This window comes from Primulina tabacum, chromosome 14 (assembly GCF_025594145.1).
Source record: "Primulina tabacum isolate GXHZ01 chromosome 14, ASM2559414v2, whole genome shotgun sequence".
Taxonomy (NCBI): Eukaryota; Viridiplantae; Streptophyta; class Magnoliopsida; order Lamiales; family Gesneriaceae; genus Primulina; species Primulina tabacum.
The window spans coordinates 19,667,256-19,695,184 of record NC_134563.1 but is presented as its reverse complement, the minus strand read 5'-3'; the positions used below and the strand labels follow the sequence as shown (position 1 = coordinate 19,695,184).

At 38.7% G+C, this 27,929-nt stretch overlaps 1 pseudogene; it reads right to left on the bottom strand.

Annotated features, from left to right (window-relative positions):
- On the bottom strand, window positions 1-27,929 carry LOC142523830 (putative metal-nicotianamine transporter YSL14; annotated as a pseudogene).

The following is a 27,929-nucleotide window of genomic DNA, read 5'->3' as shown; positions in this document are numbered from 1 at the left end:
TCAACCACCAAGGAAACCGTCCACCTTGGTGTTAACTGAGGAAGACAAAAACTTCATGCACATAGGTGAGTTAACCCCAGATAGAGCCAATATAGCCCCAGGTATTCCCCACAAAGAATCCCCACAGATCAATCCCGAGGCAACCGCAGGTCCATATTCCTTCGCACCCTTCTTATTCTGCCTCTCCCATAAGAACAGAATCAAGCTTCCAACACACATATCTATGGCGAAATACGCCCCAAGATAGAACGGTATTGCCATGCACATCGGGCTCGGTATGAACTTGTAAATCTTGATGTCACATTTCTTCAGGATTTCAATCAGCACATTTATCATCACAGCCAAGACAAAGAACACAATCATCAGGGTCAAGCAGTGCTTAGGCAGTGAGGAGAAACCTTCGACTCCTAAAATAGATATAGCACGATACATCATGGCGAATGGAGCAGGATACGAACCATTTTGATCCCCCACGTTGTAAGCTTTGTAGAAGAACCAGAACACGAGAGGCGACATGATGCAGCCCAGGGACGTGCCATAGACTTGGCCAAAAAACATAGAGCGAGGGGATGATAGAGTTAAGTATCCAGTCTTGAAATCTTGCATCAGATCGGAGGCTGTGGACACAATGCTCATCATCACACCGCAAGAGGCGAGCCCAGAAATGATCCCACCATGTTCTAGGCCGACCCACGAGCTGAAAATGAGGATCGCAAGTTTTCCATAGTTCGACGCCAAAGACCAGTCTGTTAGGCCACAACCCTAGGCGTTGCAGAAGGCTAGAATGGGTGCAACAGCGTACGCTACAAGTACGTGGTACCATTTTAGCTGATGAAATATCACAGGTATTAATCCGACTGATAAAGCTGCCAAAACGATGTATCCAGTTACGGCAGCTGCATTTGGGATTTGATCTTATAGAGAATCGAAAGAGAGTTATAATCCAAGTACAACTGTAGAACCGATAACTTCGGGACTCCCATTGGACATAGGAGACTAGTTTGCATGAATATATATCAGTTGACGTATGAAAATATGAATTCATGATTAATGATAATTGACTTATTAAATCAAATAAAATAAAACCGTATTGCATTAAAAATCAAATTATATATGAGAAGAAATTAATAAAAACACGCCATAATAAATAATATAAGCAAAAATTTGTGTGAGACGGTCTCATGGATCGTATTTTGTGAGACAGATTTTTTATTTGGGATATCCATGAAAAAATATTACTTTTTATGCTAAGAGTATTACTTTTTATTGTGAATATCGGTAGGGTTGACCTATCTCACAGATAAAGATTTGTGAGAACGTCTCACAAAAGACCTTCTCATAATATTAATCTTACACACACACGGAAAACTATAGAATAATATTTTTCACACCCAAAAATTAACGCGAGTCAACAAATTTTTTTTTAGATAAAAATTAAGTTTAGAAGAATGGCGCTTGCAATTTATTTTAATTAGTAGAGAAGCTGATTAGTTTTGTGTGTAGGCACAATCGTACTAGTCTTTTATCAAATAAACATGATTCAAGAATGAATATAATATTTTAATTTAATTATTTAATGTGATAAAAACTAAAGCTTTAGTGGTTGGTTTATTTAATATAATTTTGAGAATAAAAACTAAAAATAGTAGAGGGAAGAATAATTAATGCGGCACCGTTTAGGACCAAAAATATCCAAATCAAATTACAAAAGTACTCAATTTTTACTTTTAAAAAATATCATAAAAATTTATTTTCTATAATTAACATATCTTATCCACTTTCAAAAATATAAAAAATTATTTATGTTTATCTATATTTTTAAATGACTATATTCACCCCAAACAAAAAATATGAAAAAAAATCGTAATTAGAAAAAAAATTATTATCATGTTTTAAAAATTATTACAACTGTAAAAGCACACAATGTACGGACTGATAATTGTAAAAAACAAAAAATCGTATAAAAAATAATATAGATATGTTTTATAATTTTTTACACAAAAATGTTTGCGACCTAAAAATTACAGTAATAGTAATAATGGTGTAACGCCCAAATCCCTAAAAAAAAAACTATATTTAAAAATGTGGGGCCGATCGACTTTTCCAGGTAACTTTAGCTCTCCAGCAAAAAATGAGATTTGAAAATTTACGACGACGCTAGACCAAAATTGTATTTCAAAGATATAAAACATTATTATTTTATATAATAATAAAATAGGGTATCATATTATTTATGATAGTCGAGATACTACAATTAACATATTTTTACCTTTCAAAAATTAAAATTGTTTCCAAATATAATTTTAGAAACAATCAACTACTTTCCGATTTTTAAATAATTTTATCAAGAATATTTTTATCGATAATACTGATATACATATAAAAAGTACCTAGGATGACATTTAAACTTCAAAACATTAACGAAAAAATGCATATAATAATTTGATTATCAGAAAATTCACAATCAGTAAATGCAGCGAAATAACAGGTTGAGCAACAGGCAAAGCTCGTGTACATTGTCGTAGCGACCACTCCTCCGCTAGTCTAGTACGGTATACTAGTAAGCTCATAATTAGGAACTAAAGACATACTACGTTTTACCTGCCTACGATATCTCTCGAGCTAGTCGCAGTTCTGTATCATTCCAAAAATTTCCTCAATATACATATCATATGACAAATGTAAGGCCCGGATTTCCTACCTCAAATCGCATGTAGTAATTAATAAAGATAGTTGAGTACTCAAAAATATAGTTTTATTTCTAAGTGTGTCCATGTTTAATTTAAAATTTGAATACAAACTTTTATTTAAGATACTAAATACCTAATATCATTAATTAAAACTTACAATAATAAATAATTACATCTCGAAGTTCTACCAATTGATGTATCAAATAGTCTTCTTCTTCGACAATCTCTTCCACGTAATTAATGTATTCATCATTATCTAGATCATTACCTAAAGACACATTATTCAATACACTCCTGCAATAACGACAAAAGGTTTCACAATAACACATACACTACAAAAAAAACGCTAAACGACAACAGATAAAATTCGTTGTCATAGGCCAACGACAACAGTTTTGCAAGAGTTTTAAACCGTTGTCCTTTAATACCAACCACAACAGTTTCGTAACGGTTTTAAACCGTTGTCATTTAATAACAACAACAACAGTTTCGCAACTGATAGATTTAATTTAATTGTGGTGATGATAGTCAAAACCAATATATCGTGTTAGTAAAACCAGAAGATAGTATAAAAAGAGGAGTTCTCGTATCGCCTTAACAAAGTAGTACTCTTCGAGTACATATCAATTTAGAAAAACAGAAGCAGAACTTGACTTCTACTGAATTAGAACCTAACGATCTTATATTAATTGTTACCGTTACTTTACCAAGTACAAAGTATTAAATGCATCATTAATGCTGAACAAAGTCATTTAATACGTTTTACCAAATGTGGTATGAAACAACACTGATTGTGTAGAACCCGTAAATCAGTAGACGTATAAGCCATGCATAATTCTAGATTTTTTTTAAATTTAATTGACTTCATTGCATGATTATTTTAAATGCATTTATTTGAAGTTAATTATTTTATTATTTCAGTTCAGTAGTTTGATCTTTAGCATTTCAGTTATTTCAGTGAGGCCGGACCGGAGTTGGAGTTTTGATATAGAATTTAAGATTCGCGAAATATTTCCAGAAGTTAATTTAGCCAGCAACCAAGTTCATTTAAGTTAGAAAGGGAGGTTTGAGGATTTAATTTAATTATTTGAGGTGATTAAGAAATGAACTAATTTAAGTTATTTAATTAAGGGGTTAGCTCACTAAAATTATTTAAAGGATTAGTAAGGCTTTCAAGGATTATTAGTTGACTAGATAATCAACATTTCCCTTTATTTTATCATGCATTTTTCGGCCACCCTTAGTGCTAGAAGATTCATTTTCCAACTCATCAACTTTGACCAATTCTTTGCATGTAATTAGTAGGATAATTCTAGGATTTTTGGGAGCACAATTTAATTAATAAATGGACATATCCTAGACTAGAAAATAAGCAAAATTTCGGCCACTACCTCCTAGAAGCATCCACCAACTCATTTGATATCAATTCAAAATTTAAAAATTCAAAGGGGAGTGGACTTGGTCTTGATTCTTCCTTATATTGTGCACCCTTCTCCTCACCCCTCATAACCATTTTTCCCCCCCTCTCCTTTTCTAAAATTCAGAGTGAATTCACAATCATTTTCAGTAGAAAAATCGTGAGGTACCTAGCCAAAAAGAAGAGAGAAAAATCGAGAGCAAGGTAAGGTAGAAAAGAGAAGCGCTCCACCTCCTCCGTGCCGCGTCGTCGTTGTTTCGTTCGTTTTCTTTCGAAACGAAACCAGGCATGTCTAGATTTCTTTCAAACCTCAATCAAGTCATATTATCATTTATTTTTCAGTACATGATCATGTTTATTCAAGTAAAAATCGAGATCCATGTCAAAACATTTTGAAACCACACATGCAGAATTTTCGATTTCCTTGGCAAGCTTCACGGTTTCTTTAGTTTTGTGAGTTTCAGGTATTGGATCGACTCCAGGCTCCCAAGGCGGCTTTTATACATGTAGTAGGATGCATTAGGACCATGTTGGTCCATTCAAACCAGCCCCATACTTGCTGGAAAACCGAAATGACAGCAAGTTCCCCATAAGTGCAGAAATGTGATTCGAAAATTCAGTTTGGATGTCAAGGAGGAAGGATCTGATCTTGGCTGCCCCAAGGGCCTTTAGCCATGGTTGGATCACTTCCCTAGCATGTCTAAGACGTGACTAAGTTGCCCTTTTGGTGGCTTGGTCCATGGCCCCTCGGTTTTTAATCAAAACGTGAAAACAGCCCCCTCCCCTCTCGGCCCCTTTGGTTTTGACAGCACATGTACTTCGAGTTGGTTAGCTTGGTGTGGATCTTGGTTGGCCTATGGCCCTTAGCCACGGTCCATATCATGCTCCTAGATGTCTAGATCGTGCCATGGTCAATCAAATGGCCACTGGAACGACGCAAGACATCGATCATAGCATAAACACTACACACGCACGCATGAGGGCCCTCGGTGAGAACTTTCGGGTGGTTGCTGGAATGAGGCGAATTGTGGCTGGCCTAGGGCCCTTAGCCATGGTTCAAATCATTCCTTGGGACGTTGTGGAGAGGCTTTGGTCGGTGGTTCAAGCCCCAATGGCCAAAAGTCTCGCAAACGACGCGATGCAAGCTAGGTCGCAGCTGCTGGAAATTACAGCAAGTTGCTGTGTCGGTTCAGAGGCTCGTTCGAGTTCTTGGTTGACTTTTAGCCCATGGCCTTGGACTGGACAGTGCCTCATTGAGTTAGGAAGGTCATGTTTTTGACCGTTCGTCATTTGGATCATTTTTGAGGTCGTACGAGAATTTACGGTGCAATGTGCCAAATTGACTCTCGAAAGAGCGTTTCGTGTTTTGGCCTCCATTCCACCTAGATTTCGACCCTATCATTTTAGGAACGTTATTTTATGATTTTTCAGCGTATTTTAATCATGACTATACGTCGGTTCAGTGTCGGTTCAGGTTGGCTCGGAGTCATGATTAAATGCGAAGTCATTAGGCGTCATAGTCACACCTTTTGAACGTAAATTGCATAGTTGATCAAGTTTAAGCTATTGCATAATTTTCATGCCATAGTTAGGTTGCAGCGAGCCTGGGAACGATCCAATCCAATCCAGTTGGTAAAATTACAGGAATTTTCATTATGCCAGTTAATTATTTTACGTGCATTAAATAGAAAATGATTATTTTTGAGATTTATGCGATATGGCTTGTGGTTCATTCACTATGTGGGAGTGTTATTTTATACGGTCGCCAGTGACCGATCAGTTCAGCATGGTATCACCCGGTCGCCAGTGACCGGCCAGCTCAGTTCAGTTTCAGCCTCCTCGGTAGCCAGTTACCGATCAGTTCAGCTTAGTGCAGTGGCCACAGGCGTAAAACATAATCTCAACAGAAAATTTTACCAGATATTTCAGTACAGGCTCCAAGGAGCAAATATTTTTACAGTGATTTCCAGTTCAGTTATGCACGTATTATAATTGCTCAGTACAGATTATCTTCAGTATGCCTCAGGACAGGATATTTTATCCCATGCATATTTTAAATTCAGATTTTTACTCGTTACCTGCGATTTATGCATGTTGAGTCTTTAGGCTCACTAGACTTGATTGTTGTAGGTACTGATGAGGCCAGGGCCGAGGGCGGGGACCAGTGAGCCAGCTTGGGTCGGCAGTAGTGGCACCCGAGGACCTCAGTGCAGCAGTTGTTATGTTTTTCCGCAAACAATTTTTATTAGTTGATGGATATTTTTAAATTGTGATTTTTGGAAAAATTTATTTTCTTCCGCTGCAATTATTTTGAAATATTGAACTTGTTTCACCAGTGATTTTATGAGCGAGGCCATTAAGTTCTAAAAAAAAAAATTTTTTTAATTTTCCGCAAATTTTCAAGCAAGTAGTTCGAGGGCCTTTGTTGATTGTTTTGAAGCTTTTTTCAGGAACCTTTTTAGGTAATAAAACTGATTTTATCAGAAGTCAAAGAAGCCGTTTTGTTTATAGACGTTGGATTCAAGACTTCTATAAATACACAAGATCAACGACGTTTATACGTTACTGATACCGAAACAACATTTACATTCTTTCATATACGAACGTCGATTTGAGCATTCAGAACTACTTATCATCTTCAAGCTCAATATACAGAAAAGCAGCACACGTTTCACTTTAATTATCTGATCTTTTGAGATCATATTGTGCTAACTGTTTTTTACTCTCTCTACAATCATATTCAAGTTATTATATTTTTGAGAAGAGTTTGTAATCTGGAAAAGAGTCTTTTCCAGAACGTTGCTGTATTCGTATTATCGTGTTGAGAAACTAAGAGTTTCAGTAGGCGAAGGATAATTCCTGCTGAAGTGGGTGTGTACAAGTGTTGTACTGTAAAAACCAAAGTCTTTTAGTGATACCTTCTGGAAACAGAAGAAGGGGAGATGTAGAAGATTTTATCTTCGAACTTTCATAAACAACCATTGTCTACTGCCTACTGTTTTATGGTGTTTCACCATACTCCATTGGATCGTTTCCGTAGTATTTATTGTGATCTGCTGGATTTACTCTCAAACAAGAATATCTATAATTTCTAACAGGATTCTAGCACCCTTTGCAAAAACGATCGTCAAAGGAAAGAGTTTATTCACCTCCCTTTAAACTCTATTTCGATCCCCAACAAGTGGTATCAGAGCAGATTTTTCTTGTTTTATATTTATAACAGATATGGCACAATTCAGCAAGGTTCCTATGTTCTCAAAAGATGAGTTTGATGACTGGAAGATCCGGATTCAGGCTCATCTTGCAGCTCAAGACGATGACATGTGGTTTGTCATCACAGATGGTCCTTTGAAGATCTTAAAATCTAACACTGTTGTTGCTGTTACTGAGGGAGCACCTCAGATGGTGGAGAAACACAGAAGTGAATGGACTGGCAAAGATAAAAAGAAAGCCAATCTTGATAATGTTGCGAAGGATATTCTGTACAAAACTCTCGACAAAATTACCTTCAGCAAAATCAAAATGTGTTCTACTGCTAAAGATATTTGGGAAAAACTCATCCAAATATGTGAAGAAAATGAGCAGACGAAGGAGAATAAACTGTCTGTATCAATGCAGAAATTTGAGAATCTTAAGATGAAAGCTGGACAAACTCTGAATGAGTTTGATGAACGGTTCAGCAGCCTGGTTAATGAACTAGCAGCTCTTGGGAAAGAGTATGACAACAGAGAAATATCACCCAAGGTGATGCGAGCTAACCCATGGAATTGGACGTTAAAACAATGGCTATGAGAGTCTCTAAAGATCTAAACAAGTTGGAGCTACATGATTTGTTCGCTGACTTAAAAGCCTATGAGTTCAAACTGGAAGTGAGAAGCGGAGAAGAGCCATCAAAAAATCTACCTACAAAGGCTCTTGCTGCTACTACTACTACTACTACTGCTGATGCTACTGCTGTAGCTGTTCCGCAAGCATTACCGGTTACCATCATTGAGAGCACTTCTGAAAAGACTGCTGAAAAAATCAGCAATGATGCTATGTCTCTCTTTGTGAAGAAATTCTCCAGATTCATGAAGAAGAATCATCGAGCCTACCAAAGCCCTAACCGGAACTTCAAGAAGGATTCACCACCTGGTGACATGGAGTGCTTTAATTGTGGAAAGATCGGTCACTTTATTGCTGATTGTACGAAGCCCAAGAAGGATGACCAGAAGAAAAAGAAATACACGAGGAATGACAAGAAATTCAGAAGAGACCACAAAGCACCACAAAGCAATGATTGCTGAGAAAAGCAAATCTAAATAGGCGGACTCTAGCTCTGAGTCTTCTGACTCAGAAAGTCATTCCAACGAAAGTGATGCAGAAGAGATCAAATGTCTCATGACAGATATTGAACCAACCTCGACATCTGGAGAGGTACTTGACTTTGACTCTGACGAATTTACACGAACTGATTTAATTAAAGCACTGCATGACATGGTGGAATAGTACTCAAGACTTTCTCAATCATTCGAGGAAGTTAAGATCGAAAATCAAGATTTAAAAGATCAAATTAGTAAGTTCACTTGCTTGTAAGAGAACAACTACAATGATTTAAAAGTTGATATGAGTAAGTTTAGAACTGAGAATGAAAGAGTGAATGCAGATTACCAAACAATGAGGTCTGAAAACCAGAAGCTATCTGTTTTGGTAAACGCATGGAACATGTCTTCTGTTTCCTTAGAGAAGATGCAAGAATTGCAGAAGCAATCCGGTGACAGGAGTGGTCTTGGATTCAACAATATTGAAAGCACTTCTGAAACAAGTACTAAGCCAGAGCTGGATAAAGGCAAAGGAAAATTCATTCACTTTGTCAAATCCAGTGTGGTATATGAACCTAAAGCACTAACTGTTCGAGTTGAAAAGATTGTAGATCAGACGAACAGAAGGAAGCATTATGGTCTGGGTTATGTTGAACCTAAAGGAAGAGTTCACCAGAGTCCTGGATCCAGCAGAGGATTCAACTCAGGAGGTCAACCCCCTATGAAGGTTAAAAACTACCAGCACTATAATTCTAGACCTCTTCAGAAGAGATACAGACCATACAACAAAAACAGAAGGGAAGAACAACATTCTAAGATGCATTCTGTTAGAAATAGCAGACCTTCTGTTGCACACACCTCTTTGGATACCCGAAGTACAAGGTTACCTAGAATTGCACAAATGTGGGTTCCTAAAAGACTGATAAGGATTGGACCCAAATAGATTGGGTACCAGATACTAAAATTTGTGTTTTCAGGAATAGGAGAGGAAAGCCAAAATCAGCAGATCCACATGGTATATGGACAGTGGATGTTCCAGAAACATGACTGGACAGAAAAATCTACTATCAGAAATAATGATTTGTACTGGAACAAAAATAACATTTGGGGATAACTCAAAAGGTAAAACCGTGGGTAAGGGTAAGATTATCCATGATAACATTACTATCAATGATGTACTATTAGTTGAAAATCTTTGTTACAATTTAATTAGCATCAGTCAACTGTGTGATAATTGTTATTCTATGGATTTTCAGAAGCACACATGCATAGTTAAAAATGCTGATGAGTCTACTGTATTAACTGGAAAAAGATAAGGCAACACATACAAAGTTTCATGGAATATAGATCATATTAATGTTCCTATGTGTTTAGTTGCCTCTCTTAGTGATAAACATTGGCTATGGCATAAGAGATTGAATCATCTGAATTTCAAGTCAATCAATAATCTCAAGAAGCAGAACATAGTTGATGGTTTGTGTAGAACCCGTAAATTAGACTACGTATAAGTCATGCATAATTCTAGTATTTTAAATTAAAATGATTTTATTGCATGAGTATTTAAATGCTTTTCTTTAAAATTAATTATTTTATGCAGTAGTTTAAATTTTTATCTTTTCAGTTAATTCAATGAGGCCGGACTGGAGTTGGAGTTTTGAGATAGAATTTAAGAATAAATCATTCCCAGAGTTTATTTTAGCTAGCTAATAAGTTGATTTAAGTTAAAAGGAGGTTTAAGAAATTATTTAGGTAACTTGAGGTAAGTAGGAAATAAGTTCAATTAGGTTCCATAATTAAGGTGTTAATTTCTTAAATTATTTAAAGGATAGGTAAGGCTCTTAAGGCTTAAAAATTTACTAACTAAACAATTGAAACGTCCTGCCCTTTTTATTGCTTTAAAAGTACTAGAATTTTTTTTTTAAAACCTCACGTAGTATTCGGCCGAACCATAAAATATTTTTGACATCATTTTAAAATAAATCAACCAACTAACATTTAAAAATCCAAAGGAAAATATTTTGAAGCATAAAATCGTCAAATATTTTACCAAACCTAAAAAAGCAATAATTTGAAAAGAATAGCCCATACTAAACCTCTCAAAAATCTCTCAAATGCATAAATAAACAAACTTAAAAATCTTTAATCGTAAAGCATGAGTCAAAAGTCATAATGCGGAAAAAGTAGAAGCGCTGGTCCTCGGGTTGTGTGCGCCTTCAATCCAGTCAAATCACTCATCAAGTCCTCCCTCAATACCACCTGCATCCATCACACCTAATGAGTCTAAAGACTCAACACACCATAATCTTTATAACGAGTAATACGTAATACAGTCAACATATAACGGTGAAAAATATTTGTACTTAAAATATCGTTTTCATGAAGATGCATAAACTTAAACATTTTCGTAAACATTTTCATGATGCATAAAAACAGTTTCATAAAAACATAGACATATTCATATTCATATTCGTATGCATATCCACATTCGTATCCATATTCATATTCGTATTCATATTCATGTTCGTGTTTGTTGAATTCAGATCGTGATTGTAACTCGTATTCTTAAACGTATTGGGCGATGGATCCATCTACATGTAACCACAGTACTGGGCGGCGGGGACACCAGCGACACTCTCACCCGTCAACTGGGCCTTGGCCAACGTATTAACATATTCGTATTCGTATCACGTATTCGTATCCGTATCCAAGGAAACACGATCGTCGGGCTCCCACTGGGACCATAACCCTCACGATATTTCCAACATATTCAGTAGTCACAATCCCTTCACATCCTTCAACATGTCGTATTTCCATCACTTATAAAAATATGCATTTAATATCATTTTTATTTTGAAACCAAGCATGCAACATATCTTTTAAATGTCCAATTTAAATCATAAAAAAAATCATAGACATTTAAAAATCATAACTTAACATATTAAAAATCATAAACATCCATGAACATTTTAAAAATCATATATCAACGTATAAAAATTCTTAAACATGTGAAATAATCATATTAGCATATTCAACAGCAAATAGGGCACTGCCATGACGTTTACTAATTTCTAGGTGTAAAATGACTGTTTTACCCCTGGACATAAAATTTCCCGTTTTTGAAATTTTCTAAATTTCTTCTCTAACATTTCCCAAATAATTATTTAAGCTTACATGAATTTTTTCATATTTTTATTTAGCTTAATTCGACGACTTTTAAATTAATCTTTAAATATAACGTATTAATGCGTTTTAATCCCGAATTAAACCAAACATTAATATAAAATTATCAAATTGAAAACTTAGACTTCTAATAATTATTAAGCTTAACCCTAATTTTTCATAATTTTATAAGGCATAAAACTAGGCGTTTCAATTAACTCGTTAATTAGAGTTTAGTGCGGCGATTAAATCCCGAATAAATCTAAAACTCGTTATTTTGGTCCCAAATTTTTAACATAACCTTTTTATGATTTATTATATCATTCCAAGTCATGAGCCACACCCGTGGACCCATGGATTCATTTTTAGTTCTTAACATCTCGTTTTTGACCCCTATTCGAACACACCGAGCCATATCCCAATTCACTCGAGCCACGCCCGAGCCGCCTTGAACCAAAACCTAGCCAACCCATCTAGGAACCCTACTGAACCATTAGAACCCATTGGTCATGACCTTAATCTCCAAAAACAAAGCAAAACATGAGCTGCAGAAACAGCCAACAAACCCACCTAGACTACCCTTGAGCCAACTTGAATTTTCACTGAGCCATGCTCGAACCATCATGATCCAACCCTGAACCAGACCCTCTAGGCACCCTCCTGGACCCTTAAAACCAACACACTCAAACCCAAGCTTGAAAACCGCAGCCACACACCAGTAGCATGCCATGGCCGAGAGTTTCACTTGACAAAGGACTCTTCGAACTTGCTAGGATTCCAACCAATCGAGCTAGCCCCTGACCCTAACCCTTGTGTACCCTCTTAGGACCCTAATGACTTTACCTATCCCAGCCCAGAGCCCCCAGGCCGAGCCATCCCTTCTCTGCACCAGCTGCTGTACCTGCGCAGCTTTCATGGGCTTCACGGGTTGGAGTCCTAGCTTGCTAGGACTCCTTCCCAGCCTCTTGACTCGCATCCTAGCGTGGCTAGGACTCTTCCCTTGACCCCTCACAGACCCTAGCCAAGCTCTGGTCCCAACCGAACCCAAGCCCAGCCAACAATCCCATAGAACCGAACCCATGATCACATGTGACAGCAAGTTGCTTTTCCGGTTGCTTCATGATCGTGTGTGGTGTTTAGGTGATGTGCTAGGACTCTAAATTCATGAAAAACAATGCTTAATTGTGTCCTAGTCATGGCAGCCCTCTTAAACACATAATAACATGAATTGGGAATCAAAAACCTTGCTTGAAATTTCATGTGATATACAAAAACGAAAATACACAAAAGTGTCACTTTTTTTCCATATTTTTCATGCATAAAACATATTATGATGTGATGATGAGTAAAAGGAGAATATGGCGTGCCTTTGCGTTTTAAACGCACGAAAAACCGTTGACGACGAAGAACGGATCGAAACCTTGGCTTGAAGTCCCTTGAACCCTTCGAATTGCTCTTCAAAATTTTGTGTGAAGTGTCGTGTGTGTGGTGTGTCAAGGTGGAGAGAGTTTTCAGAATTTAAAATTGTGTGGCCGTGAGGTTGTGTGAAGGGTTTGGGAGAAATACATTTTAAATAATAATTAATTCACTAAATAAGGCTTAGGCCTAATAAGTCAACAATTAAGGCCCATTAGTTTTAATTAGAATTTAATAAAATATTATCAAAGTTTTTGTTTAAATAAATTTGTGAATTTAATAGCCGGGTTACCAAAAAGTTCGAGTTTTAGTTGAAAAACCAACACCGATAAAATTTACGTCCCGACGTATAAAATCACCTCAAAACCCCTTATTTTCAAAATAAGAAAAAGCATCACCCTATTTTAAATAATTAAAAACAATTAACCAATAAAAACATTTTCTATTTTTCAGCCCTCTGTCTCCGTTCCTCGATCGCAACTCGAATACCCTTTAAAAATACATTTTAATGCAACCATGTAGAAAATATATTTTTAAACATGTAAATATGCACAACATATTTAATTAATGCAATTAAAACATTTAATCAATTACAAGGGAATTTAATAAATCATATGCATGTGGTTCGCGTGGACCATTAAATTTTCGGGGCGTTACAACAATATTTCCCCTCCATTTAATTGTTCAATTTTCGGCCACCCCTTAGTTGAGTAAATAATTCTTTGACAACTCACCTTTGACCCTTTCTTTATTATTTCTTGGCATGATAATCCTTTCATTTATTAACCACCATTTATTTAATATAAGATCATTATCTTAGCCTTGTGAGGACATGTAGAATCGGTCACACCCTATCCATTTCCCTCTCCAACAAAGCATTTTGATATCAAACAAATTCAAATTTCAAAAAGAGGTAGACTTGGTCTTGCCATCCCTCTTATATTGCAACCCCTTTCCCTCACTCTCCTAACCACCATTTCCCCTCCCCCATCACCAAAATTGAGAGCATTTCAGAGTTTTAAATCGTGAGCCTCATAGCTAATAACAAGAGGAAAAATCGAGTAGCAAGCAAGAAAGAAAACGATCCGTCTCCTCCGCGCCGCGTCGTTGCGTTTCTTTTGTTTTATTTTCGAAACGAAACCAGGCATGTATATGTTCTTCTTTGCTCTTCAATCAAGTCATATTATGATTTTTAAACACTACATGATCATGATCTTTCAACCAAAACCGAAATACATGACAAAACATTTCGAAATCCAAGATGCAGATTTTCGGCCCTTCCTTGTGCTACTCATGGTTCACTTGTTTTTGGTGTTTCAGGTGGATGGCTCGTGTCCAGGCTCCCTAAGCTGCATTTAGACATGTACTAGGACATTTTAGGAACACATTTGTCCATTGGTTCTAGCCCCATACCCACTGGAATCCCGAAAATACAGCAACTTCCCCATGAGTGTCATATTGTGTTCGATTTTCTGTCATGTTGCTGTCAAGGGGAAGTGTCTGATCTTGGCTGCCCTAGGGGCCTATAGCCATGGTTAGAACACCTCCCTAGCATATCTAAGATGTGACCAAGTCGCCATTTTGAGGCTTGGTCCATGGTTGCATCGGTTTTTAAATCAAAACACAAGAACAGCCCCTTCCTCTTTCGGCCCTTCTCATTTTACAGCAAGTGTGTTTCGGGTTTTGTGGAATGGTGGGGATCTTGGTTGGCCTATGGCCCTTAGCCATGGTTCACACCCTACCTCTGGATGTCTAGATCATGCTATGGTCAACCAAATGGCCACTGGAATGGTCCATGACAGCAAGAACAAAGACAACATCCCACGCTCAGAATTAGTGCTCGGTTGGGACGTATGGTTTGGTTTCTGGTGTGATTCGAATAGTGGCTGGCCTAGGGCCCTTAAACATGGTTCAAATCATTTCTTAGGATTTTGGTAAGAGGTTCTGGTTGGTGGTTCAAGCCCCAATGGCCATTAGCCTCGCAAACGACGCAAGGAAACCAAAGCACAACTGCTGTATTTTTGTGACAGCAACTTGCTGCTTCGGTTCAGTGGCTCGTTTGAGTTCTTGGTTGGCTTTTAGCCTATGGACTTGGACTGGACAGTGCCTCATTGAGTTGTGAAGGTCATATTTTTGGCCGTTCGTGATTCGGATCATTTTTGAGGGCGTACGAGAAATTACGGTGCGATGTGCCAAATTGACTCTCGAAAGAGCGTTTCATGTTTTGGCCTCCATTCACGAAAATTTCGGCCCTTATCATTTTTGGAGCATTACTTCATCATTTTAAGTGTATTTTAATCATGACTAAATGAGGGTTTGGTGTTGGTTCGAGTTGGCACGGAGTCATGATTAAATGCGAGGTCGTTGGGCGTAATTGTCTCGTTTTTGGATTCAATTACAAAGTTTGGTCAAGAAAACCATTTGCATATTTTTCATGATAAATTTAGGTTGCAGCGAGCTTGGGAACGATCCAATCCATGTGGTAAAATAATAAAGGATATTTCATTATGGCATTTAATTATATTACGTGCATAAAAATATAAAATATTCATTTTTGAGATTTATGCGATATTGCTTGTGGCCATTTCACTATCATGGGAGCATTGTATTATCCGGTCGCCAGTTACCGGTCAGTTCAGTTCAGTTCCACCCAGTATACTGTGGCATTAGTCTGATCAGACGTTCATTATTTTACCCGGTCGCCAGTTACCGGTCAGTTCAGTTCAGTTCAGTGCAGGGGCCACTTGCGTAGACCATAATCTCAACAGAAAATTTATGCTATTTTATTACAGGGCTCCAAGGAGCAAACATTTTCCCTGTGATTTTCATTTCAGTTATGCACGTATTATAATTGCTCATGATAAGTTATTTTCACATTATGCCCCATGACATGATATTTTACTCCCATGCAATTTTACTATATTATTTACTCGTTATTTACGATATATGCATGCTGAGTCTTTAGGCTCACTAGACTTGATTATTGTAGGTACTGATGATGTCGGGGCCGAGGGCGGGGATCAGTGAGCTAGCTTGGGTCGGCAGTAGTGGAACCCGAGGACCTCATCTACAGCACTTGCCATTTTTATGCTCAAACATTTTTATCAATTGTTGGATTACTTTACTTGTTATTTTGTGAGCAATAACTTCTTCCGCAGCTATTTTTAAACATTAAACCTGATTTATCAGTTTATTTTGCGAATGAGGCATTTTAATTATCTTAAAAAGAAAATTTTTAATTTTTCCGCAAATTTTCAAACACGAATTTTCGGGCCATTATAGCTGGTATCAGAGCAATGGTTCTGTAAAGGGTTGTACTACTACTGACCACGAGAAGCTCATGAAGTCACTTCTTCGGTCTGTAAGTTTTACATTTACGCATTTTATTCAAAGCATGAATTATTTAACAGCATGTTTTCTTGAATTATTTTACGTCTAGATTTTTATTGTTCAGTATTAAAATTTAAATAAATTATGGAATTATGCATGTTGGTTACGTATGGGTTATGTATGGAACAGTATGCCCCCTAGACGCATTCTCGAGCGCACTAGAAATGATGAGCCTCACCAAGAGGACAGGGAGGAGCAGAGGCAGGAGAGAGATTTACCACCTCCACCTCCACCGGACATGAATGCCCATATGCTAGCTGCGATGACTCAGTTCTTTGCACAGTTTGCGGGGAACCATGCTGTGGCGCTAGGCCGACAGGGCCCGAGGCTGTCTATGAGAGATTCATGAAGATGCGTCCTAAGGAGTTTTCAGGGACGACGGACCCCATGATTGCCGAGGGCTGGATCAAGTCCCTTGAGGTTATTTTCGAGTTCATGGAGCTTGGAGATGCAGACAGAGTTTGATGTGCCACTTATTTATTCGGAGGAGATGCCCGCTTATGGTGGGAAGGAGCATCAGTAGCCTTGAACTTGGCTACACTGAGTTGGGCGCGTTTCACGGAGGTATTCTACTCCAAATATTTTACTGAGGAAGTGTGCACCAGGTTGACCACTGAGTTCATGAGCCTGAAACAGGGAGATCTGACTGTTACGGAGTTCATCTGTAAGTTTGAGAGGGGTTGTCATTTTGTGCCCCTGATCGCGAATGATGCTAAAGCCAAGTTGATGCATTTCTTGGTGGGTCTACGGCCGATCTTGCGCCGTGATGTTAGGGTGTCTGACCCTACTACTTATGAGGTCGCTGTCTCCAAAGCTCTAGCCGCAGAGCAGGATCAGCGTGATATCGAGAGAGATCACCAGGGCAAGCGCCCAGTCCAGGTACCGCACCGCCCTCCTCCTCAGCAGCATCAGCAACAGAACAAGAGGCCTTTTCACGGGCGGCCTAGAAACAGAGGTCAGCAGCAGCAGCAACAGCGGGGACGCCCAGCCCCGAGGACTTTTGAGCACCCAGTTTGCCCTAGGTGCTCACGCCGCCATCCTGGAGCATGTATGTTTGGTTCAGGGAAGTGTTATAAGTGTGGTAGTCCAGACCACTTACTTCTACAGTGCCCTCAGAGGAATCTGCCTACCCAAGGCAGAGTTTTTGCCCTGCATGCGACAGAGACAAACCCGGAGACCATGCTTATGACAGATATCTTACAGCTTTAAGTTTATATTTGAATTTCAATGTTTTGGGAATCGGGATTGAGATTTTGAACTTAGAATTGCGATAGGATTGCATGCTCTACTCAGTATTATTTTCGGGAATTAAGTTAGAAGAATTTTGACCTTTGCATGTCTATAAGTTAGTTCTTGTGATTATTGGGTTCCGCTTATTATTCCAACCTTTCAGGGAGAATATTTATATCTGGTTCCGCTACGAAGACCTTGATAGATTCAGGGGCCACTCACTCATTTATTTCGGAGGTCTTTGCTAATTTCCTCAAGGTCAAGACCTTTGGGCTAGATGTAGCCTATTCAGTAGTATTGCCTTCTGGTGAGGAGATGGCAGCTACCAATGTGATCCGAGACATAGATCTTGAGCTCCATGGAAACCTCGTTTATGCAGATCTGATCGTGTTGCTGATGCCAGAGTTTGACATCATCCTAGGGATGGACTGGCTATTGCGGAACAGAGTTTTGATTGACTTCCAGCGGAGATTTGTTCTAGTTCGACCGCCTGGAATGACGCAGTTCTTATTCAAGCCGGACAGGTACTTTCTCTTACCGCGCATTATTCCTTATGTCAAGGCTAGGAAGCTCATGCATAGAGGGTGTCGGGCATTTTTAGCAACTTTTATATCTATCCTCAAGGCGCCCAGTCAGTCAGCCGCAGATGTTCCGATTGTTAGAGACTTCTTAGACGTTTTTCCTGAGGACGTCTCTGGTATGCCACCCGAGAGAGATGTGAAGTTTTCTATTGAGCTTATGCCAGGTACGGTCCCAATCTCCAAAGCACCGTACCGACTAGCTCCGACAGAGATGGCAGAGCTTAAGAAGTAGATTCAGGAACTTCTGGATAAGGAGTTCATTTGCCCGAGTTTTTAACCATAGGGCGCGCAAGTCTTATTTGTGAAGAAGAAGGATGGCTCTATGAGACTTTGTATTGACTACCGGGAGTTGAACAGGGTTACAGTGAAAAACAAATACCCACTTCCGAGGATCGAGGACTTATTTGACCAGTTGCAGGGAGCTTCGGTATTCTCCAAAATAGATCTGCGTTCCGGTTATCACCAGATGAGGGTGAGAGATGCTGATGTTTCCAAGACTGTCTTCAGGACTCGTTATGGCCACTATGAGTTCCTTGTGATGCCGTTCGGTCTGACGAATGCGCCAGCGATCTTCATGGATATCATGAATCGCGTATTTCAGCCGTATCTTGACCAGTTCGTGATAGTATTCATAGACGACATTCTCGTCTACTCCAAGAATCAGGAGGATCACAGCAGACATCTGACCACAGTGCTGCAGACCTTGCAGAAGCACAAGTTATTCGCAAAGTTCAGTAAGTGCGAATTTTGGTTAGAGAAGGTGGCGTTCTTAGGCCACATTGTTTCTAGCAGTGGTATTGAGGTAGACCCAGCGAAAGTTGCCGCAGTCAGAGATTTGGTTGTGCCGCAGAATGCATCAGAGATCCGCAGTTTTCTTGGACTAGCAGGATATTATCGGAAGTTCATTAAGGAATTCTCCTCTATTGCCGTTCCACTCACATCATTGACCAAGAAGAATGCTAAATTTGTGTGGAGCGAGGAGTGTCAGAAGAGCTTCGATACTTTGAAGCAAGCTCTTATCTCAGCACCAGTTTTGGCCATGCTGTCAGGGCCCGGAGATTTTGTTTTTTATACTGATGCTTCGAAGCTCGGTTTGGGCGCAGTATTGATGCAACATGGGAAGGTGATAGCATATGCTTCTAGACAGTTGAAAACTCATGAGAAGAACTACCTTACCCATGATCTAGATTTGGCCGCCGTGGTTTTTGCCTTGAAGATTTGGAGGCACTATTTGTATGGGGAGAAATGCCAGATCTTTACCGACCACAAGAGCCTCAAGTATTTATTTACGTAGAAGGAGCTGAACATGCATCAGAGGCGTTGGTTGGAGCTTGTGAAGGATTATGACTGTGACATTAGCTACCACCCGGGTAAAGCTAATGTAGTTGCGGATGCATTGAGCAGAAAAGTCGCAGTGATGGCTCATTTGACGATTCAGAGACTTCTTCAGCTTGAGATGCAGAGGTTTGATCTAGAGTCATATCCTCGAGGTAGAGTTCCCCGTCTATCTACCTTGACTATTCAGTCCTCTCTTCTTGACCGTATTCGTAGTGGTCAGTCAGCAGATGAGCAGTTAGCAAAGTGGAAGCAGAGAGATGAGGCCAAGGGCAGTATCTTGTATTCAATCAGCGACGGTATTGTGAGATATCGAGACAGGATGTGGGTTCCCAGCAGTGGTTCTATTCGAGCAGATATTCTATCAGAGGCCCACATGTCGCCGTACTCTATTCATCCAGGGAGTACGAAGATGTACCGAGATCTGCAGTCATTGTATTGGTGGCCTGGGATGAAGAAAGACATCAGACGATTTTTATCCGAGTGTCTGACTTGCCAGTTAGTGAAGGCGGAGCATCAGAGACCAGCAGGTTTGCTCAAGCCTCTTCTTATTCCCTAGTGGAAGTGGGAGAATGTTACCATGGACTTTTTGACCGGATTGCCGAAGTCAGTCAGAGGATCAAATGCTATCTGGGTGATTGTTGATCGTCTTACCAAATCAGCGCATTTCTTGCCTATTAAGACGACTTTCACCATGATTCAGTATGCAGAGTTGTATATCCGGGAGATAGTCCGACTTCATGGTATTTCAGTTTCTATCGTATCTGACAGAAATCCCAGATTCACTTCCTCATTTTGAAAGAGTTTGCATTCAACTATGGGTACGAAGTTGCTATTTAGCACAACTTTCCATCCGCAGAAAGATGTGCAGTCAGAGCGAGTTATTCAAATCTTGGAGGATCTTCACCGTGCTTGTGTGATGGATTTCTCTGGGAGTTGGGAGTCGAACTTGCCATTAGTAGAGTTCACCTATAACAACAGTTTCCAGTCGTCTATTGGTATGGCACCGTATGAAGCACTATATGGCCGCAAGTGCAGATCTCCTGTTCATTGGGACGAAGTAGGGGAGAGATCAGAGTTGGGTCCGGAGATTATTCAGTAGGCTGCCGATGTAGTAGTCAAGATCCATGATAGGATGAATACTGCTCAGAGTCGACAGAAAATTTATGCAGATCAGAGGAGGAGAGACCTAGAGTTTGCCGTGGGCGACCATGTCTTTGTGAAGGTAGCACCTATGAAGGGTGTCATGCGATTCGGGGAGAAAGGGAAGCTCAGTCCGAGATTCATTGGACCATTTGAGATCCTCGACAGAGTTGGGACGCTAGCTTATCGTGTGGCTCTTCCGCCGAATCTGGCCGGAGTATACAATGTGTTCCACGTCTCTATGCTGAGGAAGTATATGGCGAATCCTTCGCATGTCTTGAACTTTGAGCCGTTGCAGCTTACTCCGAACCTGTCTTATGAGGAGAGACCAGTGCAGATCTTAGACAGATAGGAGAAGAAGCTTCGGAACAAGCTAGTTAAGCGAGTGAAAGTCAAATGGCTCAATCATTCAGAGGAGGAAGCTACGTGGGAGTCTGAGTCAGAGATGAGGAGTCGGTACCCCGAGTTATTCGGCAAGTTCTAATTTCGAGGACGAAATTTCTTTTAGGGGGGAGGATAGTTGTAGAACCCGTAAATTAGACTACGTATAAGTCATGCATAATTCTAGTATTTTAAATTAAAATGATTTTATTGCATGAGTATTTAAATGCTTTTCTTTAAAGTTAATTATTTTATGCAGTAGTTTAAATTTTTATCTTTTCAGTTAATTCAATGAGGCCGGACTGGAGTTGGAGTTTTGAGATAGAATTTAAGAATTAAGAAATCATTCACATAGTTTATTTTAGCTAGCTAATAAGTTGATTTAAGTTAAAAGGAGGTTTAAGGAATTATTTAGGTAACTTGAGGTAAGTAGGAAATAAGTTCAATTAGGTTCCATAATTAAGGTGTTAATTTCTTAAATTATTTAAAGGATAGGTAAGACTCTTAAGGTTTAAAAATTTACTAACTAAACAATATTTCCCCTCCATTTAATTGTTCAATTTTCGGCCACCCCTTAGTTGAGTAAACAATTCTTTGACAACTCACCTTTGACCCTTTCTTTATTATTTCTTGGCATGATAATCCTTTCATTTATTAATCACCATTTATTTAATATAAGATCATTATCATAGCCTTGTGAGGACATGTAGAATCGATCACACCCTATCCATTTCCCTCTCCAACAAAGCATTTTAATATCAAACAAATTCAAATTTCAAAAAGAGGTAGACTTGGTCTTGCCATCCCTCTTATATTGCAACCCCTTCCCCTCACTCTCCTAACAACCATTTCCCCACCCCCATCACCGAAATTTAGAGCATTTCAGAGTTTTAAATCGTGAGCCTCATAGCTAATAACAAGAGGAAAAATCGAGTAGCAAGCAAGAAAGAAAACGCTCCGTCTCCTCCGCGCCGCGTCGTTGCGTTTCGTTCGTTTTCTTTTCAAAACGAAACCAGGCATGTATATGTTCTTCTTTGCTCTTCAATCAAGTCGTATTATTATTTTTAAACACTACATGATCATGATCTTTCAACCAAAACCGAAATACATGACAAAACATTTCGAAATCCAAGATGCAGATTTTCGGCCCTTCCTTGTGCTACTCACGGTTCACTTGTTTTTGGTGTTTCAGGTGGATGGCTCGTGTCCAGGCTCCCTAAGCTGCATTTAGAAATGTACTAGGACATGTTAGGAACACAATTGTCCATTGGTTCTAGCCCCATACCCACTAGAATCCAGAAATGACAGCAATTTCCCCATGAGTGTCATATTGTGTTCGATTTTCTGTCATGTTGCTGTCAAGGGGAAGTGTCTGATCTTGGCTGCCCTAGGGGCCTATAGCCATGGTTAGAACACCTCCGTAGCATATCTAAGACGTGACCAAGTCGCCATTTTGAGGCTTGGTCCATGGTTGCATCGGTTTTTAAATCAAAACACAAGAACAGCCCCTTCCTCTTTCGGCCCTTCTCATTTTACAGCAAGTGTGTTTCGGGTTTTGTGGAATGGTGGGGATCTTGGTTGGCCTATGGCCCTTAGCCATGGTTCACACCCTACCTTTGGATGTCTAGATCATGCCATGGTCAACCAAATGGCCACTGGAATGGTCCATGACAGCAAGAACAAAGACAACATCCCACGCTCAGAATTAGTGCACGGTTGGGACGTATGCTTTGGTTTCTGGTGTGATTAAAATTGTGGCTGGCCTAGGGCCCTTAGACATGGTTCAAATCATTCCTTAGGATGTTGATAAGAGGTTCTGGTCGGTGGTTCAAGCCCCAATGGCCATTAGCCTCGCAAACGATGCATGGAAACCAAATCACAACTGCTGTATTTTTGTGACAGCAACTTGCTGCTTTGGTTCAGTGGCTCGTTTGAGTTCTTGGTTGGCTTTTAGCCTATGGACTTGGACTGGACAGTGCCTCATTGAGTTGTGAAGGTCATTTTTTTGGCCGTTTGTGATTCGGATAATTTTTGAGGGCGTACGAGAAATTACGGTGCGATGTGCCAAATTGACTCTTGAAAGAGCGTTTCATGTTTTGGCCTCCATTCACGAAAATTTCGGCCCTTATAATTTTTGGAGCATTACTTCATCATTTTAAGTGTATTTTAATCATGACTAAATGAGGGTTTGGTGTTGGTTCGAGTTGGCACGGAGTCATGATTAAATACGAGGTCGTTGGGCGTAATTGTCTCGTTTTTGGATTCAATTACAAAGTTTGGTCAAGAAAACCATTTGCATATTTTTCATGATAAATTTAGGTCGCAGCGAGCCTGTGAACGATCGAATCCATGTGGTAAAATAATACAGGATATTTCATTTTGCCATTTAATTATATTACGTGTATAAAAATATAAAATATTTATTTTTGAGATTTATGCGATATTGCTTGTGGCCATTTCACTATCATGGGAGCATTGTATTATACGGTCGCTAGTTACCGGTCAGTTCAGCTCAGTTCCACCCAGTATACTATGGTATTAGTCTGATCAGACGTTCATTATTTCACCCGATCGCCAGTTACCGGTCAGTTCAGTTCAGTTCAGTGCAGGGGCCACTTGCGTAGACCATAATCTCAACAGAAAATTTATGCTATTTTATTACAGGGCTCCAAGAAGCAAACATTTTCACTGTCATTTTCAGTTCAGTTATGCACGTATTATAATTGCTCATGATAAGTTATTTTCAAATTATGTCTCATGACATGATATTTTACTTCCATGCAATTCTACTATATTATTTACTCGTTATTTACGATATATGCATGCTGAGTCTTTAGGCTCACTAGACTTGATTGTTGTAGGTACTGATGATGTCGGGGCCGAGGGCGGGGATCAGTGAGCTAGCTTGGGTCGGCAGTAGTGGAACCCGAGGACCTCATCTACAGCACTTGCCATTTTTATGCTCAAACATTTTTATCAGTTGTTGGATTACTTTACTTGTTATTTTGTGAGCAATAACTTCTTCCGCCGCTATTTTTAAACATTAAACTTGATTTATCAGTTTATTTTGCGAATGAGGCATTTTAATTATTTTAAAAAGAAAATTTTTAATTTTTCCGCAAATTTTCAAACACGAATTTTCGGGCCATTGTAGTTTGCTTGATATAAAATTCATTAAGAATCATGTTTGTTCTGCATGTCAACTTGGTAAGCAAGTCAGATCTAGCTTCAAGAATAAAGGTAGTAAATCAACTTCAAGGTGTTTGGAATTATTGCATATGGACTTGTTTGGTCCAATCCCTATCATGAGCTTAGGGGGAATGAAATATACACTTATTGTTGTTGATGACTTTTCCAGATTTGCTTGGGTCATATGTCTTGTTGGAAATGATCAAAACAGTAGTCTCCTGATCAAGCTTATGAAAAAGATTCAAAATGAAAAATCTATTTCTGTCATTAAAATCAGAAGTGATCGGGGAACTGAGTTTACTAAAAAGATTCTTGAGTTATACTTGGATGAACAGGGCATTCATCATGAATATTCAGCTGCTAGAACGCCTCAACAGAATGGACTAGCTGAGAGGAGAAACAGAACTCTTAAAGAAGCCGCTAGAACAATACTAGCAGATGCAGACATCTCTCAGCGCTTCTGGGCAGAAGCAATCAACACCGCATGCTATACAAAAAACAGAACCATGGTCAACAAGAGGCACAATCAGACTCCATATGAAATATGGAAAGGGAGTAAGCCTAACGTATCTTATTTTCATGTATTTGGTTGCAGATGATTTTTTCACAATAACGGTAAAAGTTATTTGTCTGCATTTGATTCAAAATCAGATGCTGGACTATTTCTTGGTTATTCAGCAGTAAGCAAAGCTTTTAGAATTTTCAACAATAGAACTCTTAATGTTGAAGAATCTATTCATGTTGTCTTTGATGAAGATAGCTCCTGGAATTTCTAACGTGTCAAATTTAAGTAACAGGTTAGAAAGGATTCATCTGGAATTGGATAGTGAAAATGATGCAGAACCTAGTGTTAAAGATGCTCAAAATCCAGAACCAGACATTCCTCTGATAGAACCAATTGCTTAGACACAGGATATACCAAAACCAGAAGTGAACATTCCAGAACCTGCTACTGCTTTAGCTGAGCCTGATTCCATTCTATCAAACCAGGAAGAAATTTCATTAAATCTTTTTGTCTAGAGGAAATCACATCATCTATCTTTGGTTATTGGTAATCCTGCAGCTTCATTAAGAACCAAAGGCAAATAATTAATGAATATATGCATGCTGCCTTTATCTCTAAGGATGAACCAAAGAAAATTGAAGAAGCTCTTCTGGATCCCAGTTGGATCGAAGCCATGCAAGAAGAACTGAATCAATTTAAAAGAAATGAAATTTGGTTTCTTGTACCCAGACCATCTCATCAAGCTGTCATTTGAATACGGTGGGTATTTAGAAACAAACTAAATGAAGAAGGCACTGTGGTCAGAAATAAAGTAAGAAGGAATAGACTATGATGAAACCTATGAACCAGTAGCAAGGCTTGAAGCGATCAGAATATTTTTAGCCTTTGCTGCTTTCAAAAATATCAAAGTATATCAAATGAACGTGAAAAGCGCCTTCCTAAATGGTCTACTGCAAGAAGAGGTATACGTTGAATAACTTCCAGGTTTTATCGATCATTTCTTACCAAATCATGTATTTAAATTACACAAAGCCCTGTATGATTTAAAACAGGCGCCTCGAGCTTGGTATGACACACTTTCACAATTTCTTGTTAATCATGATTTTACTAACGACACAGTAGATAAAACTCTGTTCACTTTAGTTAAGAATAAGCACATTCTGTTAGTACAGATTTATGTTGATGACATTATCTTTGGGTCAAATAACCCCAAATTGTGTGCAAAGTTCTCCAAATTGATGCAGGAACAATTTGAAATGAGCATGATGGGAGAATTAACATTCTTCCTAGGACTACAGATCAAGCAACTTGATACTGGAATCTTCTTAAATCAAGCCAAGTATACTAAGGAACTACTGAAAAAGTTTGGCATGGAAACATGCTCTGCTGCTTCTACTCCCCTATGAGCTCATCTACTAAACTTGACAAGGATGAAAATGGAATTTCAGTAGAGGTAACTCAGTATCGTGGTCTTATTGGTTCACTATTATATCTTACTGCCAGTAGACATGATATTATATTTGCTGTCTATGTTTGTGCAATATTTCAATCTAACTCTAAGCAGTCACATTACATTGCTGCTAAGCGCATACTGAAATATTTGAAGGGCACTCAAAATCTCGGCTTATGGTATCCCAATGATTTATCTTTCAATCTTATTGGATATTCAGATGTTGATTATGCATGTTGCAAATTAGACAGAAAAAGCACAAGTGGTTTTTGTCAATTTCTTGGTGATAGGCTGATCTCCTGGTTTAGTAAAAAGCAGACTTCCATAGCTACGTCTACTGCAGAAGCAGAGTACATTGCTTCTGGAAATTGCTGCTCTCAAATTCTTTGGATACAACAACAACTTAAAGACTACGGAGTTCAAGCTTCTGAATCACCCATCTTCTGTGACAATACCAGTGCTATAGAAATCACGCAAAATCCAGTACTTCATTCCAGAACAAAGCACATTGATATCAGACATCATTTCATTAGAGATCATGTGCAGAAGAAGGACATTCGTCTGGAATATGTTTCTACTGATCAACAAGCAGCATATATCTTTACAAAGCCTCTCCCTGAGAATAAGTTTTCTTATTTTCGAAATGTTCTTGGTTTAATTGATTTAACTTGAGTAAATTGATGTTTTCAGTTGCATGTTATTCAACTCATATCAATTCGTTTATAAGTAAAAGGAGACAATTTGTGGCAACTACTGATATTTTATTAAGAATAGAATCGACGTCTTACAACTTGATTCAAACCTCTTTCTATAGCATCTTGCCACATTCTAAACCAGTTGTTCAAATCATGACTTCTAATATTCCGTAAGTTGCTGGAATTAGCTGTTATATCCAGCAACTCCCACTCTCTTGACAGCAGCATATAGTTCAGCACATCATCTTTGACCAGCTCGGATATGTGATCAACATGAGCAAGCCTCTTGAATCTTCTTGCAAGTGACCTCTGTTTAGCAGAAGCAGAAAATTCTCCGGTATTGATTGATTGGAAGTCATGAGCAGTAGTCCAAATGTACATAACCTCCGCAAAGATGAAGTCTTCTGCACCTTGTTTTAATTCTGGCAAAATTTGAGGTGTCCATGAAGGATGAGGAACATGAGTGCTGCTTTCACAATCCATTGGAATACAAATGCTACTACAAGCAAAAGTCATCTCCTTTTATAGATAAGATTTGAGGAAGACGAAGAGTCATCGAGCATTAAATTATCCAGACTAAGTTTTTCTCATCTTTTCTTCTGCTTTTTTTTTTTTTGTTATTTGTTTATTTACTTATTTATTTGCATTAAGTAAAAATCAGTAGATAAATAGCTATATGACAAAATGGAATATTTCATTCATAAAACCAGATGCATTATATTATCCTATCTATTACAATTTGTTGATATCAGCAGCTTGAATTACTGAAAAGTACTTCAACAAGAACCTAACTAAGCTCTGCAGGAATCCCCTCTTTTCGCGTGATCGTGGTTTGTGAAAGGGATGATTCCGCAGCTTAGTCCTTCTAATAAAGAACAATCTAACTGATTGTTCATATTACAGGCCAAGAAATTTCTTCCAAGTCTTCATATCTTGAAAAAGGATGTCTTCAGACATCATCTTACGAGAAGCTTGAAATGGTCCTTGCAACTCCTCTGCTGAATCAGTCTCTGGAGAAGACTTCGAGAGCATTTGTACATCATCCAT